We start from the raw sequence: 18,658 nt of genomic DNA on the forward strand, positions 1-18,658 counted from the left end.
GTGTCTGTCTTTCTCTCTTTCTCACTCTGTTGCTCTCACTCTTTCTTTAAAAAAAATTATATAAGCTTAGCTGTGGGAGGTGGTGAGAGGGGGGAAGGACCAACAGAAAAGCTGTATCATGATAGCCACCCTAGAAATGCCATTGACCAGCACAGCATGAGTGCTTAGTGGGCTTTGGATGGATCAAGACACAGGAAAGACAGGATGCTGCCTCTAGTGGAGCAGCTACAGCTGGGATTCAGTTTGTTAACTTGGTTTGTTTGATGGGCTGTAGACAAAATATCCATTTGGGAATCAAGTTCAAGGTGTTATGTCACTGTTACAGTCCTAAGCTTTTCTCATAGGAAACTTAAGAAGTGAATTGCTTGGAGAGTGGTTTTAGCCAATTTTGATATAATGCCATCCTCAAATAGTCCATCTAAATTGCTGGTGGAGGGTGGAAAGAGTGACATTTTTATCCTTCCTTATTCTAGTGAAAGGAGCATAGGCTTGGTATAGAACAGATATGAGGGTCTGAGTTCAGATTCTGACCTTACCACCAATTTGTCATGGTTCCTTCTGACAGTTTATTTAGCTTCTCAGCTTGTTTCTGTGTGTGTGTGTGAGAGAGAGAGACACACACACACACCTTGTGCTATGTTACAACCACGGCCACTCCCTTATCCCCTACCTAACCTCTGACTACTACTAATGTATCCCATACTCTGTAGTTTTGTCATTTCAAGGATGCTATATAAATGGAATCATGTAGTAATTAACCTCTAGAATTTGGACTTTTTCAACCTAACATAATTCCTTTGAGATCTTTCCAAGTTGTTGTGTGTATCAGTAGTTTATTCCTTTTTACTGCTCATTATATTCCATGGCTTGGATATACCACAATTTAGTTAACCAAATTGGTTCCAGTTTTTGGCTATTTTAAATAAAGTGACTATGAACAGTAGTGTACAGGTTTTTATGTGGACGTGAGTTTTCATTTCCCTGGGATAAATGTTTTGGAGTTATTATGGAAAGCATATATTTAATTTAGTAAGAAGCTACCATACTCTTCCCAAGTGGCTATCCTATTTTACATTCCTACTAGACACATCTCCCTGATCCAGTTCCTTTGCATTCTCAACAGCATTTGGTGTTGTCACTATTTTTTTATTTTTGCCACTCTGATAGTTGTCATAGTATCTCTTTTACTTTGCATTTCTCAAATAGCTAATGATGGTGACTGTCTTTTCATGTGCGTGTTTGCCAACAGTGTATCCTTTCCCGTGCAGTGTCCATTCTTGTCTTTCGCCCATTTTCTACTTGAGTTGTTTTTACTGTTGAGTTTTGAGAGTTCTTTATGCATTCCAGATACAAGTCCTTTGTTTGAATTGTGGTTTGCAAATATTTTCTCCCAGTGTGTATCTTGTTTTTTCTACCTTTAACAGGGTCTTTTGAAGAGCAAAATTTTTCAGTTTTGAGGAGGTTCAATTTCTTGACCGTCAAGTCTGAAGATTTTTATCTTTCTCTAAAAGTTTATAGTTAAAAGTTATATAATTTTACATGTTGCACTTAAGTCCATAGTTTATTTTGAATTAATTTTTATATAAAGTGTGCAGTTTAGGTTGAGATTATCTATTTTTGCTTTCATGTGTCCAATATTGTACCTCTGTCAAAAGTCAGGTGGGTGTGTTTCTGGATTTTCTCTTCCACTGATGTCCCTCTGTTTGTACCACAATGTCTTGCCTGTATATTAGGCTTTAGTATTGTGTAAAGTGATTCCTCTCACTTTTTTTTTTTTTTTTTTTTTTAGTGGAGGGGAGGCAGAGACAGACTACCACCGCATATACTCTGACCGGGATCCACCCGGAAAGCCCACTATGGGGTGATGCTCTGCCAATCTGGGGCGTTGCTCTGCTGCAACCAGAGCCATTTTTTAGTGCCTGAGGTGTAGTCCATGGAGCCATTCTCAGTGCCTAGGGCTAACTCGCTCCAATCAAGCCATGGCTCAAGGAGGGGAGGAGAAGAGAGAGATAGAAGGGAGAAGGGGAGGGGTGGAGAAGCAGATGGGAGCTTCTCCTGTGTGCACTGGCCAGAAATTGCACCTGGGACATTCACACACTGGACTGATGCTCTACCACTGAGCCAATTGGCCAGGGCCCCTCTTACTTTATTCTTATTTTTCAAGATTGTTTTAGCTATTCTAGATCTTAGAGCCTCTTCATATAAATTTTAGAATAAGCTTGTCTGTGTCTTTTTCCCCAGCCCCCCCCCCCAACCCTTGCTGAGATTTTGTTATGAATGCTGAAACCTATAGATTAATTTGGGAAGAGTTGATATACAGTCATCCCTCACCATATCGCGGTTTACTTTTCACAGTCTCGCTGTATTGAGGATTTTTAAATTGTATAGATCTAATTTTGTATTGCGGATTTTTTGCCATATCACAGGATTTTATATAGGTCTTTTTATATATTATTTTAATTATTTTTGCAGTAAAATAAACAAAATAAGTGTGGGAAAGGTTTGTAACAGTGTGGGGAGGGTTTATAAAGCCTTAAAATATATATAAATAATAAAATAAATATAAGGTTGCTACTTTGCAGATTTTCGCCTATCATGGGGGGTTCTGGAACCTAACCCCCGTGATAGACGAGGGACCACTTAATCTTTACTATGTTGAATCTTCTAGTTCATGAACTTTGTATATTTTCCCATTTATTTAGGTCCTTTTTTGTTTCTTTCATCAGCACTGTATAGGTTTTAGCATACAGATCCTGTATGTATTTTAAGTTTATTCCAAAGAATTTTTTTTTTTTTTGGAATAAATATATGTGGTAATGTAATGGCAAATGGACTGTAAGTGTGTGGGGTTTTTTCTTTCTTTTTTATTCAATGTAAGTGTGTTTTAATTTCAGGTTCCATATATTCATTGTTAGTATACTGAAATGTGATTGATTTTGGTGTGTTGGTTTTATATTCTACAACCTTGGTAAACTCATTATTGTAGATTGATTACATGGTATTTTCTGTATAGAAAATTATGTTTATCTGCAAATAGGAATCAGTTTTCTTTCTTTTTAGTCTTTCTTCCTTATTTCTTTTTCTTCCCTTATTGCAAGGGCTATAACTTCCAGTACTATGTTGAATAACAATGATGAGATGGGCATCTTTGCCTGTGCCTAATCTTAGAGGAAAGGATTCAGTCTTCCATTATTATGTTGTTAGCTGTTGTGTTTTGTAGATGTTTATTACGAAGTTGAGAAAGGTCGTCTCTATTTCTGCTTTGCTGAGAGTTTTTATCACAAGTGAATGACTTTTGTCAAATGGTTTTATGTGTTAATTAGTATGATCATAAGATTTTTAATTTTCTTCTATAGCCTGTTGACATGATGGATGGTGTTTGTTGATATTTGAATGTTGAATCAGACTTGTATAACTAAAATAAACTACATATGATCTAGCCTTGCATACCTGTAATAAATACCACTTGGTTATGGTGTATATTTTTTTGTGCATTGCTGGATTTGACTGACTAATATTTTGTTGAGGATTTTTGTATCTAAGTTTGTTAGAGATACTAATCTAGATACTATTTTGGGGAGGTTATAAAAGTTTAATTTCTTTAATAGTTAAAAGACTGCCTGATCAGGCAGTGTGCAGTGAATGGAGCATCAGACAAGGACACGGAGGACCCAGGTTTGAAACCCAAAATCGCCAGCTTGAGCATGGGCTCATCCAGCTTGAGCACAGGCTCACCAGCTTGAGCGTGGGGTCACTGGCCTCAGCGTGGGCTCACTGGCTTTAGCATGGGATCATAGGTGTGACCCTGTGGTTGCTGCCTGGAGCTCCAAGGTCACTGACTTAAAGCCCAAGGTCACTGGCTTGAGGCTCAAGGTTGCTGGCTTGAGCCCAAGGTTGCTGGCTTGAGCAAGGGGTCACTCTGCTGTAGCCTGACAGTCATGGCACATATGAGAAAGCAATCAATGAACAACTAAGGTGCCACAACGAAAAATTGATGCTTCTCATCTTTCTCCCTTCCTGTCTGTCTGTCCTCGTGTATCCCTCTCTCTGACTCTCTCTGTCTCTGTCAAAAAAGAAAAAAAAATAGTTAAAAGACTGTTTAGGTTGTCTATTTTATCTTTATTGAATTTTTGTAATTGTGAGTTTTGTGGAATTGGCTCATTTTTTAGATACCCAATTTATGAGCATAGTTCTTCATAAAATGCCCTTATTTCTTCTTTTAGTGACTGCAGTATCTGTAACAATATTCCCTGTTTACTCCTGATTTTAATGATTTGTATATTATCTTTTTATCTTTGTCAGTCATGCTAGAAATTTCTCAATTTTATTGATTTTTTTCAAAGAGCCAGTTTTATTTTTATTTTATTATTTTGGTTTTATTTTATTTTATTTTATTTAGAAAATTAAATTTAACAGGGTGACATTGATCAATACAAGTACATGGGTTTTAGGTAAATGTTTTTATAGCGTTTGAACTGTTGATTATGTTGTATTCCCATCACCCAAAGTCAAATAATTTTCTGTCACTGTATATTTGTCCCTCTTTATACCCTTCCCCCCAGCCCCCTCCCCCACATCCCCTTCCCTTTGGTAACCACTTCACTTTTTGTTTTTAACATAGGAACTTTATTTGAAACCTTTTCTCTTTCTAATGTAGACATTTAGTGGTATAAATTTCTTGGCACTACTTTAGCTGTTTGCCACAGCTTAATATAGATATTTTGATGTCTTGTATTTTCATTTTTATTCAATTGTATGTAATTTTTTTTATACAGTTTTGAGACTTCCTCTTTGACCCATGTGTTATTTGGAAGTATATTGTTTAATTTTCAGTTGTTTGTTATGGGAATGTTACTGATTTTGAGTTTGATTTCATTATGATCAGAGATATACTCTATAATTTTAGTTCTTTTAGATTTGTTGAGGTTTGTTTTAAACATAGGATGTTGTCTGTCTTGGTAAATATTCCATGGGTACTTGAAAAAACTGTATGTTTTGCTGTTGAGTGGAGTGTTATATGGATGGCAATTAAATCAGAACCTTCATTGCTTCTGAGAAAACGTAGGGTGGAAAGCTCATGTTCTACTGAGCTCCACTGAGGCCATTGTGGGAATAGGGTACAGTTTTTCACTGGTGTTTGACTAGAGTAGGACAGGTACAGGCCACTCTTCCTGGTACTTGGGCTACAGGAAGCACATTTGTTTTTTCCTCCATTTGGTTTGTTTCTGTCTGCAGTTGCAAATGGAGGCTTCTCTAGCATGTTGTCTAGTAAGGAGCTCTCTGGCCTGTGTCCCTCAAGTTTCAGGGTCCTTTGGCAGCCCATCTCTTCTTTCCACCTTTCAGAGTCTCCCTGTGCCTGTTTTTTGCATTAAGTCCAAGAGTTTTTAGTTAAAAGCAGGAGTAGCTGGAAGGAATGAGGCTACTTCATCATGGCAGAACTAAAAGTCCCCTTAGGTCCTGGCTAGTTGGCTCAGCGGTATAGCATCAACCCAGCATGTGGAAATCCTGGGTTCAGTTCCCTACCAGGGAACACAAAGGCGCCCATCTGCTTCTCTACCCCTCCCGCTCCCCTCCTATCTCTCTATCTCTCTTCCCCTCTTGCAGCCATTGCTCGATTGGTTCCAGCACATTGGCCCAGGCACTGAGGATGGCTCTGTCACCTCCGCCTCAAGCACTAAAAACAGCTCAGTTGCAAGCATGGCCCCAGACGGGGGTTGCCGGATGGATCCTGGTCGGGGCGCATGCAGGAGTCTATCTCTGAATCTCCCCTATTCTCACTTAAAATAAACAAATTAATTTTTTTTAAAGTGCCCCTAGCATCTTACATGATTTTTGACTTGGACATAGGTAACCAAAGCGATAAAGAACTATTTGATGAAAGTGTTACCTGATCTAAAAATATGGTACTTCCATAAATAAGATTATTGGATATATGTGTATTGACAAAATGAATAGATGAAATCAAATTCTGGGCCTTGACTGGTTGGCTCAGTGGATAGAGCCTTGGCCTGGTGTGCAGAGGTTCCCGGTTCAGTTTCTGGTCAGGGTACACAGGAGAAGCAACCATATGCTTCTCTTCCCCTCCCCCTCCCCCTTCTCTCTTTCTTCTCCTCTCTCAGCCAGTGGCTCTCGCAGATGGGGGCTGCCAAGTGGATACCGGTCAGGGCGCATGCGGGAGTCTGTCTATCTCTCCTCTCACTTAAAAAGGAAAATAAAAGAAAGAAATCAAATTCTGATGAAATGGAGGAATGCAGAGGCAAATCGGCTCGAACAAAATGATGACATTTGTATGTTTATCATCAAAGCATCTGACAAGAAATTCTGTCTAATGATGTTGGAAGAAAATAGATGTCAACTGAAGTCCTTCGGTTGCTTGAAAGACAGTAGAGGACAGACTTTATTCAGTGTTGTTGCTTCATTTTTAAAATAAAATTTTGGACCACGTGAGCATGGTTTTTAAAAATAAATAGCACAAGACTTGGTTCCTTGCCCAGTGTTGTCCCACTCCTAATTCTGATTTCCCAGAGGCAAGTCACCCCTTTCAACTCTTATCTGGTCCTTGTATCATAAACTTCAGATACCTAAGTAGCATGCTATGCTATATTCCTTTTGTAAAAAAAAAAAAAAAAGAAAGATTTTTAAAAATACACGTTGCCATTATAAAACAACGTAAAATGATCAAGAGTGGCTCTGAAATGGTGTTCTTGACAAGCCTTACAATGTTGGGTTGAATGTAGTGTCTCAAGGACTTTTCAAAAGAAGTGGATGGTTGGTCCCAGAAGCCTGCTGTTTGCCGGTAGTGCTTTAATTAGCACCAGTGTGGGACCTGTGTGTGATGAACTCAACACAGTTACCATCTGGTGCAGGCCACAAATGGGAACTTGCTTCCTAGTGTTAGTTTTGTGGCTGACTGCTTGCAGACTTTCAAAGCATTCTTCTTCAGATACTGCTGTAGTGGAAAGTGATATTCTGACCTTTTTTTCTCCCATTTTTCCTAAGGTTGAGAAATGCTTGATGAAATTTTTATGTGGCTAAAGAAGCTTAGTTTATTAAAGTTTAATAAGGTGGCAGCAGCTCAACTGGTTGAAACCTGGCTATTTTAAAAGAGAAGCCAGAACTATTAGCAAAGGAAAAACTGAGTTTAAGGAGAGACTCATTTTCTCTCATAAACTGTCAACATGAAGCAGTCTTTTCTGCAGAATATGCTACCAAAGAGAGCTATGTATTGTAAATACCTTTCTAAGCACAGTGCAGTGTACACAATCAGCACCACTTTACATGTGAAATAAGACTCTAATGCTTGACTTTTTAGTATACTGCTAAGTATCTGTGGTTTGCTCTTCCTGAAAAACTCTTACAACCCACCTAAATACAATTTTAGATGCAAATAGCTCAGATGATGGCTGATGGTAAACTTAAATGTCACCTTCTAGTAAGTCAGTGATAGTTATGTCACACAAGATCATTGATGTTTGGTGTGTTTATATTGAATGAGTACCTGAGGTTTTTCTGAGTAATGTAAACTGTTTCGGGATTACATTGTTAATATTATACCTTTATTTCCAAGGTATTTGAGTTTGAGTCCCAAAAAGAACAATAACATTTTAATTTTACTGTTGATGATAGATCAGCTATAAAAATTCACAACCTACAGGACTCCTGGTTTAGAATATCCTGTTATGGCCTGACCAAGTGGTGGTGCAGTGGATAGAACGTTGACCTGGAAGACTGAAAACCCAGGTTTGAAACCTCCAGGTCACCAGCTTGAGCAGAGGCTCATCCAGCTTGAGGGTAGGGTTGCTGGCTTGAGTGTAGGATCATAGACATGACCCCATGGTTGCTGGCTTAAGCCCAAAGGTCATTGGCTTGAAGCTCAAGATCACTGGCTTGAGCAAGGTGTCACTGGCTCAGCTGGAGCCCCCAGTAGATGATTGCTTCTCCTGTGTGCCCTGATGGGAATCGAATCCAGGACATCCACACACTGGGCCGACGCTCTACCACTGAGCCAACTGGCCAGGACCTATAATTTTTTCAAAAAGAAAAAAAAAATCATCATTGTTGAAAATACATGAAAACAAATGAACTTAAAATGTATTTCAAGACAGTGGCATGATACATGGAGAAAGGAATTGTTTTAGGAAAACATTTTTTTGAAAGTACATTTCTATTGGGATATATTTTTTAAGATATAAAAAGATCTGAGTATATTTAATAGTCTTATTGTTAGTAGTATTGTTTCAAACTATTATATGTTTATTGTAGGATAAAGCAAATAAGTGATTATATTAATGATACTAGAAATCAAGATTTTTAGAGTAAGAGAAAAATATAAATCAAAGAAATTAAGTAATAACCCTATCCTGACCAGGCAGTGGCGCAGTGGATAGAGCATCGGACTGGGATGTGGAGGCCCAGGTTTGAGACCCCAAGGTCACCAGCTTGAGCACAGGTTCATCTGGTTTGATCAAAGCTCGCCAGCTGGGACCCAAGGTCACTGGCTTGAGCAGGGGGTTATTCGGTCTGCTATAGCTCCCCGGTCAAGGCACATATGAGAAAGCAATCAATGAACAACTAAAGTGCTGCAACGAAAAATTGATGCTTTTCATCTTTCTCCCTTCCTGTCTGTCTGTCCCTATCTGTCCCTCTCTCTGACTCTCTCTCTGTTTCTGTAATAAAAAAAATAAATAAGAAAAAGAAAAAAAATTAAGTAATAACCCTATAAATCCTGATTTTTGAATTGGAAATATCAATATGTACTCCTGGGCATTTTCCCTTAAAAGTATAGCACTTATCTGTCCATGGCAGTAACAACCCAGTAAAAAGTACCCCGTTTATTGAAGAATTCCAACTAATAAATGGAGAATGACAGAATTAGAAAACTACTATTTTTTACACCCTCAATAAAATAATAAATCCCTGCCCCACCCCTTTTTACCTTGAGGCTGCTCTAAAGTTATCTTTAAGTGCCATTTCCCACTCAAAGGAACCAGGGAACTTGGAGAAATGGCTTATTCAAGGTTTAGTGCAGCAAATACATAAGATGAATGTAGTTTCAGAAAGCAAGGAAGCTAGTAATGATTACTAAAGTGGTATGTAAAAAACCTATGTTCCATCTTAAAAGAGTTCACCATATCCAAAGAGAGACTGAGCACCAAGGAATGAATACTGTAGGTAACTGAAACTGGAGGTTGTTAGAGGACCAACATGCTATTCTAAAAATTAATTTTAAAAAAAAGATTCATTCTGTTTTTTTCTGTACAAATTATGTTTCATAGTAAACAACTAGTGGAAAAATTCCAACTAATAAATGAATTATATAGACTTAGAAATTGCCATTTTGTAACGCTTAATGCAGTGATGTATTTAGGCAGTAGTCATCAATGGATACTAAAATCAGTTGAAATACTGACTGATGGAGCTTTATAATGGATGGATCTAACTGACAGAGCCTAAACCTACAGGTCATTCTTGATATCATTGAGTGTTGGACATTATGTCCTCATGATGGGATGCATTAGAAGCTACACAGCACCACCTAGGAGGTATTCTTGTCAAGGTAATTGAACCTGAATCTAACAAGCATTTTATAAGAAATGGATCAAATAAAATGACAAAAAGAAAACAGCCAAATTTAGAACATAGGACAAATAACACAATTTTGTCTTTTAAAAATACTTAGGAATCTCCTGACCAGGCAGTGGCGCAGTGGATAGAGCATCAGACCGGGATGCGGAAGATCCAGGTTTGAGACCCCGACATCGCCAGCTTGAGCGCGGGCTCATCTGGCTTGAGCAAAAAGCTCACCAGCTTGGACCCAAGGTCACTGGCTCAAGCAAGGGGTTACTCGGTCTGCTGTAGTCCCACGGTCAAGGCACATATGAGAGAGCAATGAACAACTAAGGTGTCGCAATGAAAAAAACTGATGATTGATGCTTCTCATCTCTCTCCATTCCTATCGTGTCTGTCCCTATCTATCCCTCTCTCTGACTCTCTCTCTCTGTCCCTGTAAAAATAAATAAATAAATAAATAAAATAAAAATACTTAGGAATAAACCATGGAGGTGAAAGGCATACACTGAGAAGTAAAAAACACTGGTGAAAAAAATTAAAGAAGACACAAATAAATGGGAAAATATAGCACATTCATGGATTAGAAGATTTATGATAGTTAAAACTTCAGTACTACCCAAAGTAGTCTACAGATTCAGTGCAATCCCTTTCAAAATTCCAACTACATTTTTTGCAGAAATAATTACATCCTAAAAATAGTATGGACTCTCAAGGGATCCTAAATAGCCCAAACAATCTTTAAAAAGAACTAAGTTGGGACTCCCACACTTCCTGATTTAATAACTTACTACAAAGCTACAGTAATCAAAGCTGGGGCACAAGAATAAAGACAGATAGTCAAATAGAATATAGAGCCCAGAAGTACGCTTTTGCATATGTGGTCAAATGATTTTTGACATGGGACCAAAACTATTCAATGTAGAAAGAACAGCCTTTTCAACAAATGTTCTGGAAAAACTAGACACCCACATGCAAAAGAATGAAGTTGGGTCTTTACCTAATATAAAAGCTAACTCAAAATTGATCAGAGACTTTAACATATGAGATAAAATTATAAAACTCTTAGGACAACCACAGGGGGAAAGCTGCATTTCTTGGATAAGACACCAACAGCACAAGTAACAAAAAATAGATAAATTGGACTATATCAAAATTTAAAACTGTGCATCAAAGGACACAATCAATAGAATGAAAAGACAACTCTGAAAATGAGAGATATTTGATAAGGGGATAGCTAGACTATATAAGGAACTCCTACAGCTCAACAACAGAAAAGCAAACACCAATTTCAAAAAATGGGCAAAGGCCTGACCTGTGGTGGCGCAGTGGATAAAGCATCGACCTGGAAATGCTGAGGTCGCCGGTTCGAAACCCTGGGCTTGCCTGGTCAAGGCACATATGGGAGTTGATGCTTCCAGCTCCTCCCCCACTTCTTTCTCTCTTTCTCTCTGTCTCTCCTCTCTCTCTCTCTCTCTCTCTCTCTCCCTCTCTCTAAAAAATGAATAAATAAAAAAAATAAATTAAATAAAAAAAATAAATTAAAAAAAACAGCAAATACTTTATTAAAAAAAAAAAAAAATGGGCAAAGGACTTGAGACATTTCTCCGAAGATAAACAAATGGTTAATAAGCACATGAAAAAATGCTCAACATCACTAATCGTTAGGAAAATGTAAATTAGAACTACAGTGAGACACCACCTCACCCCTTTAAAGGATGACTGATCCCTAAAAAACAACACAGTAAGTGTTAACAAGAATATGGAGAAATTTAAACCCTGTGCACTGATGTTGGGAATGTAAAATGGAATAGCTACTGTGGAAAACAGTACGTAGTTTTCTCAAAAAATTAAAAATAAAAATTTCCTATGATGTAACAAGTCCACTTCTCAATATATATCCAAAAGAAATAAAAGTAGGGTCTCAAAGAGATATTTGTGCACTCATGTTCATAGCAGAATTATTCACAATACCTAGACCATGGAAGCAACTGAACTGTTCATTGATAGATGAGTGGATAAGCAAAATGTGGTATGGTTGTATGGTGGAATATTATTTAGCCTTATAAAAGAAGAAAATTCTGTGATGTCATAACGTGGATGAACCTTGAGGACATGCTAAGTGAAATAAGCCAGTTACAAAAGGACAATACTGTATTTTTTCACATATATACTTAGAGTAGTCAAAAATGATAAAAACAGAAAATAGAATGACAGTTGCTAGGGCCCAGGAAAAGGAGGAAATGGGAAATTAGTTTTTAATGGGTACAGAGTTTCAGATTTATAAGACCTAAAAAATGGGATAGTGGTGATAGGTGCATAGTAGTGTGACTGTATTTAGCATCACTGAACTGTACCCTTAAAAGATGGTCAATTTTATGTTACTATTTTATTTTATTTTATTTATTTAGAGAGCAGCAGAGAGACAGAGGAAGGGAAGGGTTGAGAGATAGATGAAAAGCATCAACTCATAGTTGTGTCACCTTAGTTGTTCGCTGATTTCTTCTCATAGGTGCCTTGATGGAGGAGAGCTCTCCAGCCAAGCCAGTGACCCCTTGCTCAAGCCAGCAACCTTGGGCTCAAACCAGAGACCTTTGGCTTAAGCTAGCAACCCCAGGATTATGTTGATAATCCCAGGCTCAAGCCAGTGATCCTGCACTCAAGCCAGCAATCTCATTGTCCCAGGTCGATGCTCTATCCACTATGCCACCACCGGTCAGGCAGCTTTATATTATTTATATTTCAAAAAAATTTAAAATAATTCAAAAGGAGACAAGAAAAGGGGAATAAACAACAGATGGAACAAATAAAAATTACCAAGATAATATACTTAAACATAATCATATCAGTAATTATATTAAAGTATATGGTCTAAACCAGTGGTCCCCAACCTTTTTTGGGCCACGGACCGGTTTAATGTCAGAAAATATTTTCACGGACTGGCCTTTAGGGTGGGACGGATAAATGTATCGTGACCGAGACAAGCGTCAAGAGTGAGTCTTAGACGGATGTAACAGAGGGAATCTGGTCATTTTTTAAAAATAAATCGTCATTCAGACTTAAATATAAATAAAACGGAAATAATGTAAGTTATTTATTCTTTCCCTGCAGACCAGTACCAAATGGCCCACAGACCCGTACCGGTCCGCGGCCTGGGGGTTGGGGACCACTGGTCTAAATGCCCCAATTAAAAGTAGAGATTAACAGATTGGATTAAAAAACCAAGACTCAACCATATGATATCTATAAATAATGCACTTTAAATATAAAAATAATGGAAAAAATAAAATAAATAAATATGAAAATACTGATAGGTCAGCCCTGGCTGTTAGCTCAGTGGTAAGTGTTGGCCTGGTGTGTGGATGTCCTGGGTTCCATTCTCAGTCAGGGCACACAGGAGAAGCGACCATCTGCTCCTCCACCCTTCCTCCTCCACCTTCTCTCTCTCTCTCTCTCTTTCTTTCTTTCTCTTTCTCTCTCTCTCCCCCCCTCTCCCCTTCCTGCAGCCATGCCTCAATTGGTTCAAGCACATCAGCCCCAGGTGCAGAGGATGGCTCTGTGGAACCTCTGTCTCAGGTGCTAAAAATAGCTTGGTTAAAAGCATGGCCCAAGAGGGGCAAATCATTGGCCCAAGACAGGGTTTGCCTGGTGAATCCCAGTTGGAGTGTATACAGGAGTCTGTCTCTCTACCTCCCTTCCTCTTGACTTGGAAAAGAAGAAGAAGAAAAAGAAAAAAGAAAAAAAACCCAAATAGATCAAAAGGATGAAGAATGCTTCACCATATTAACACAATTCAAAATAATGTTGAGACCTGTGGTGGTGCAGTGGATAAAGCTTCAACCTGGAACGCTGAGGTCACTGGTTCAAAACCCTGAGCTTGCCAGTCAAGGCACAAACACGCATACAAGAAGCAACTACTATAAGTTGATGCTTCCCACTCCTCCTCCCCTTTTTTCTCTCCTCTCTCTACAATCAATAAATAAAATCTGAATAAGAAAAAAGAACATTAAAAAAAACAAAGTTGAAATGTCTATATTAATACCTGGAGATTTCAGAGCAAAGTTGTTGATAGGGATAAGTCTGGGTTTTGTTGTTTTTTTAAGATTTTATTTATTGGTTTTAGAGAGGAGAGAAGGGGTGGGGCTGTGAGGAGTGAGAAACATCAACTCATAGTTGCTTCTTATATGTGCCTTGACCAGGCAAACCTGGGGTTTGAAACTGGCAACCTCAGCGTTCCAGGTTGGTGCTTTATCCACTCACTGTGCCACCACAAGTCAGCAAAGTCATTTGTTTGTTTGTTTGTTTGTTTGTTTTTTGACAGAGCCAGAGAGAGGGACAGCTAGGGACAGACAGGAAAGGAGAGAGGTGAGAAGCATTCATTCTTCCTTGCAACAATACCTTAGTTGTTCATCTATTGCTTTCTCATATGTGTTTTGACCTAGGGGGGCTAAAGCAGAGTGAATGACCTCTTGCTCAAACCAGTGACCTTGGGCTCAAGCCAGCAACGATGGGCTCATGTCTGTGATCTCATGCTCAAGCCAGCAACCCTGCACTCAAGCCTGCGACCTCGGGTCTTTGAACCTACGCACTCTGTGTCCCAGTCCAACGCTCTATCTACTGTGCCACCACCTGGTCAGGCAAAGTCATTTCTTAACAATAAAATGGTCAATTTAGTAAGAGGAATCACACCTAAACATTTATGCACTTAATAAAAACCTGCAAAATAATGAGGTGAAAACTGATAAAATCACAATGAGAAATAGACTTGCAGTTATAGTCAGTTTTTAATATCTCAATAATTGAAAGAATATGTAGACAGAAAATCAGTGAGTATATAAAAGATTTGAACAACATAATTAACTTGACCTGCTTGATATTTATAGAATAATTCATCCAACAAAAGCAGAATACACATTTTTTTAAGTATACTCTGAGCCATAAAACAAGTCTCAATAAATTTAAAAGAATTCAAGTCATACAAAACATGTTCTCTGATTACTTAGAATTGAATTAGAAATCTATAACAATATCTTCGAAATCTCCAGATATTTAGAAACTAACTAACTTGCCTGACCTTTGGTGGCATAGTGGATAAAACGTTGATCTGGAACACTGAAGTTGCCGGTTTGAAACTCTGGGCTTGTGTGGTCAAGGCACATAACAGTAGTTGATGCTTCCTGCTCCTCCCCCCTTCTCTCTCTCTCTCTCTCTCTCTCTCTCTAATGAACAAAGTCTTGAAAATAGGAACTAACTTACAAATAACCCATGGATAAAGAAGAAATCAAATGGGAAACTAGAAAAACATTGAATGGAACTGAAAATTATATCAGTATTTTGAAGATACCACTAAAGATGAAAGATCTGAAATTACTCTCAACTTAAACTTTAAACTGGGGAAAGAAGAGCAAATTAAACCCAAAGTAATTAGAAGAAAAGAAAGATAAAGCAGTAGTCAGTAAACTAAAAAACAGAAAAGGCTGCCTAGCCAGTGGTAGCACCATAGATAGAGCATCATCTTGGGACACTGAGGTCCCAGGTTTGAAATCCCAAGCTCATTGGCTTGAACATGGGCTCATCCGGCTTGAGTGCAGGGTGGCATGCTTAAGCATGGGATCATCAGCATGATCCCATGATCACTGGCCTGAAGCCCAAGGTTGCTGACTTGAGCAAGGGGTTACTGGATCAGCTGGCGGCCCCTAGTCAATGCATGTATGAGAAAGCAATCAATGAACAACTAAAGTGCTGCAGCTACGAGTTGATGCTTCTCATCCCTCCCTGTCTGTCTGTCTCCCTCGCTCTCTCGCTTGCTAAAAAAACAAATGAATCAATAACAGAAAAGGCTAGGGGTCTTACAGAAAATTGATAAGCCTCTGGTCAAACTCATCAGGGGGGAAAAAAGAGAAGGCATAAATCAGTATAAAAAATGATAGAAATGGGCCCAGACTGGTGGCTCAGTGCATCGTCTGACGTATGGACATCCTAGCTTTGATTCCCCAGTCCAGGAACACAGGAGAAGTGACCATCTGCTTCTCTCCCCATCCCTCTCCCTTTTTTCTCCCTCTTCTCTCTCTCTTCCCCTCCTGCAGGCAGTGGCTCAATTGATTTGAGCATGACCCTGGGTGCTAAGGATAGCTTCGTTGGTCTGAGCACTTTGGTTCCAGACAAGAAAAAAAAAAGCGATAGAAATGGCATCGTTGCTGATTATCAGGATCAAAAGATAGTATTAAAAACAACTCTGTGCCAGTAAATGTGACAGCTTCTATGGAATGGACAAATTCCGTGAAAGACACTAACAACCAAAGCTTATTCAAGATGATTAGATAAGTTAGACCTATGTCTCTCAAGAAAATTACATTTGTAGTTTAAAACCTTCCCCCAAAAAGAGAGCTCCAGGCAGATGGTTTCTGGTTATTTCTACCAAACATTTAAGGGGAAAAAAAATTATTCAAAATAGAAAATTGAAAAGGCAGAAATACTTCCCATTTCATTCTATGAAGCCATCATCATCCTGATAACCAAAACTAGACAGAAACATTACAGGACAACAAGCTATAGACCAGAATCTCTCTTGACTGTAGATGCAAAAATTCTAAACAAAATTTTAGCAAATTATATTTAACTATATAAAAAGGGTAATTCATCATGCCCAGGTGGTGGTCATCCGAGGAATGCAAGGCTGATTTAACATTAAAAAGTTAATCAATATAAGTTGGCATATTAACAGCTAAAGGAAAACTATACGTTCTCTGTAGATGAAGAAAAAACATTTGCCAAAATTAAACATCTATTCTGGATGTTAAAGCTTTTAGTAGACTAAGAATAAAAGGTAACTTTCCTAAACTGATGAGGATTATCTACAAAAATTGATAGCTATCATCATACATATGGTGAAAGACGAAAGACTAAATGCTCTTTTCTAAGATGAACAAGAGAAGGATCTGTGCTCTGATTTTATTTCCACACTATACTAGAGGTTTTAACCAACACAACAAGGAAGAAAGAAAAGTACCATTATTAGAAACGAAAAAGTAAAACTCTCCATTCACAGATGACATTGTTGTGTATAAAATTTGAATGAGTCTCTTAAAAAGCATATGGGTTTAGCAAGATTCAGAGATACAAGATCAGTATACAAAAATAAATTTTATTTCTCTATAAGCAATGAATGGAAATTTAAATATTTTTAGAATGCCATTTTTATTAGCATCAAAAAAGAAATAGCATAAACAGGAAATTATTAGAGATCTCACCAAAGATGTGCAAGACATCTGTACAGTGAAAACTAAAAATATTTCTGAGAGAAATTAAATAAGAAGAAATAGATGGAGAGATAACAGTGTTTAGGGCGGCACTTAATATTGCTACGATGTTAGTTCTCCCCAAATTGACCTGTATATTCTATGCAGGGTAAATCCCAGATAGCTTTTTTTAATAGAAATAAATAAGCTGAACCTAAAATTCTTTTTTCTTTTTTTTTTTTTCTTTTTTACAGAGACAGAGTCAGAGAGAGGGATAGACAGGGACAGAGAGATGAGAAGCATCAATTATTAGTTTTTCGTTGCGCATTGCGACACCTTAGTTGTTCATTGATTGCTTTCTCATATGTGTCTTGACCGCGGGCTTTCAGCAGACCGAGTAACCCCTTGCTTGAGCCAGTGACCTTGGGTCCAAGCTGGTGAGCTTTTGCTCAAACTAGATGAGCCCGCTCTCAAGCTGGCTATCTCGGAGTCTCGAACCTGGATCCTTCCACATCCCAGTCCAACGCTCTAGCCACTGCGCCACCACCTGGTCAGGCTGAACCTAAAATTCTTAGGGGAATGCAGAGGGTCAAGAACAACCAGAAGGGCCCGACCAGGCGGTGGTGCACTGGATAGAGTATTGGACAGGGACTGGGACACAGAGGACCCAGGTTCGAAACCCCCAGGTCACCGGCTTGAGCATGTGGAGTTGCTGGTTTGAGCATTGGATCATAGACCTGACCCCATAATTGCTGGCTTGAGCAAGGGGTCACTCTCTCTGCTGTACCCCCCCCCCATCAAGGCACAAATGAGAAAACAATCAATAAACAACTAAGGAGCCACAACGAAGAAATGATGCTTCTCCTGGAGAGCTATAACCCTATCAGATTACAGATTTGTTACAAAGCTGCAGAAATGACAGTGTGGTGTTTGCTTAACGATAGGTAGGTAGATACATGGTACAAAATAATGTTCAAACATAGAGCCACACGTTTATGGGCAACTGATTTTTTCCAAATGTGTGAAGGCAACACAGTGGGGAAAGGACAGCCTTTTCAACAAAGGGTGCTGGAATAATTTTATATCATGTGCCCTTCCTCCCAGAAAAGCAATGAAAGCCTCACACCTTATACAAAACTATCTCAAAATGGACCAGATATCTACATATAAAGCCTAAAATAATAAAACTTCTAGAAAAGAAAACAGGGAAAGTAACCTTGGGATAGGCAAAGATTACTTAAATATGACACCTGAGCACAGTCCACAAATGAAGAATTGATAAATCAACAAAATTAAAAACTGCCAAAGAATGAGAAAATATAATATGCAAAAGGAATTCTAGAATTTGTAAAATACTCTCAAGTCAATAATAAGAAAACAAAGTCCAAAAAACAGGCAAAAGTTTTGAACAGACTTCAGAAGCAATATTCAGATGGCAAATAAGTACATGAAACGATGCTCCACATCATCAAAGAAATGCAAATGACAGCCACCAACAGACAGCACAGCACACCCGTTAGTGTGGTTGCAGCCAGATGAGCAAGACCAGCCATACCACGTGCTGGTGAGGATGTGGAGGACCTGTGACTTCATTCATCGCTGGCGAGACATAACAGGGCTCACTCAGGAAACCGCTTTGGCAGCATCTTAATAAGTCAAACACACCTATTATATTAGCCAGTCTTCCCTACTTCATAGGTATCTACCCCAGGAAAAAAGCATATGTATTTACAAAGACTTCTAAAGGTAAAGAATGTTGTACTCAGCTGTGTCCATTGGATCCAAAATCTGGAAAACTACTAATGTCCCATCAGCAGATAAAAAGATAGATTGCAGAATATCTGTACAGTGTG

General features: G+C 38.5%; 1 protein-coding gene across 4 annotated transcripts in view; it reads left to right on the forward strand.

The window, feature by feature from the left end:
• RNF130 (ring finger protein 130) overlaps nucleotides 1–18,658 on the forward strand; it is a 162,170-nt gene that overhangs the window by 61,175 nt on the left and 82,337 nt on the right. The gene's annotated exons all lie outside the window — the stretch shown is intronic.

The sequence above is a fragment of the Saccopteryx leptura genome, chromosome 6 (genome assembly GCF_036850995.1).
Source record: "Saccopteryx leptura isolate mSacLep1 chromosome 6, mSacLep1_pri_phased_curated, whole genome shotgun sequence".
In the NCBI taxonomy this organism is placed as follows: domain Eukaryota; kingdom Metazoa; phylum Chordata; class Mammalia; order Chiroptera; family Emballonuridae; genus Saccopteryx; species Saccopteryx leptura.